Here is a 1,147-nt window from a genome sequence, read left to right on the forward strand (position 1 = left end):
AAGGGGGTCTTGCTATACTGCTCAGGCTGGTCTCAAACACTTGGCCTCAAGTGATACTCCCACCTCTGCCTCACAAAGTGCTAGGATTACAGGTGTGAGCCACTGCACCCAGCCTACCCCATTTTTGTTCATCATTTAAGAACTCTCTATATATACGCACAACAGATACACGCATAATTTTTTTCCAAACCATTTAAGGTTAACTTACATACATTAGGACCCTTTACCCCTACTGAAGATGAATGTAATACTTTAATGAACCCTTCTAATTTTTTCGGTTGACTCAATCATGCCCTTTATAGCATTTCCCCCTCCAGTATAGAATCCAGTTCAAGACCAATACTGCATTTAGTTGTCATGCAGCTATAGAGTTTACAAGTGCATGACCAGTTACAATTTAAAGTAATGTATAAAATAATATCAATCTTACATGAATAGTAACTGTAATTGACTTTCCATTATGACTCAAATGAGCTCATCGTAACCTCAAACTCCTGGGCTCAAGACACCCTCCTACCTCAGCCTCCCGGTAGTAGCTGGGAATACAGGTGCACACCATCACACCCGGCTAAATTTTTTTTTTTTTTTTTTTGTAGAGACAGGGTCTTGCTATGTTCCACAGGCTTGTCTTGAACTCCTGGCCTCAGGTGATCCTCCCATCTTGACCTCCCACAGTGCTGGGACTGCATGAGTGAACTACTATGCTTAGTCATAAATTTATTGTTTAAAAAAACAAGTGACAGAGTAGCTAGATTCAAAATCAGGTATTCTGATTTTAAGTCCAGATTGCTTAAGAAGGAATCTGTAAAGTGAATTGGTAAGTAGTCCTTTGGGCAGCACTCTCAAAAAATTTAAAGCTTTCCACTAATTAACTGATTTTTCAGTTTAATTCCCACCATCTGGAATGGCCAGTATCTGATTGAGCAGGAAGGAATCATGATATTTATTAAGCAGTCAAAGAGAAGTGGTACTGACATAAAAAATCTAGTAAAGGTTCTTAAACCTTTATGTGAAACTCTTGGGCCAGATGTATTATGGAATCCGGAAATGTTCATATTTTAGAGAAGTAATATGGTAAGTATACCATGTTATATAACACCCTCCAAACAGCATCTCAACGTACCCGCAGAACAATGTACAAAAAATA

This window comes from Propithecus coquereli, unplaced genomic scaffold, assembly GCF_000956105.1.
Source record: "Propithecus coquereli isolate 6110/MARCELLA unplaced genomic scaffold, Pcoq_1.0 Scaffold767, whole genome shotgun sequence".
In the NCBI taxonomy this organism is placed as follows: domain Eukaryota; kingdom Metazoa; phylum Chordata; class Mammalia; order Primates; family Indriidae; genus Propithecus; species Propithecus coquereli.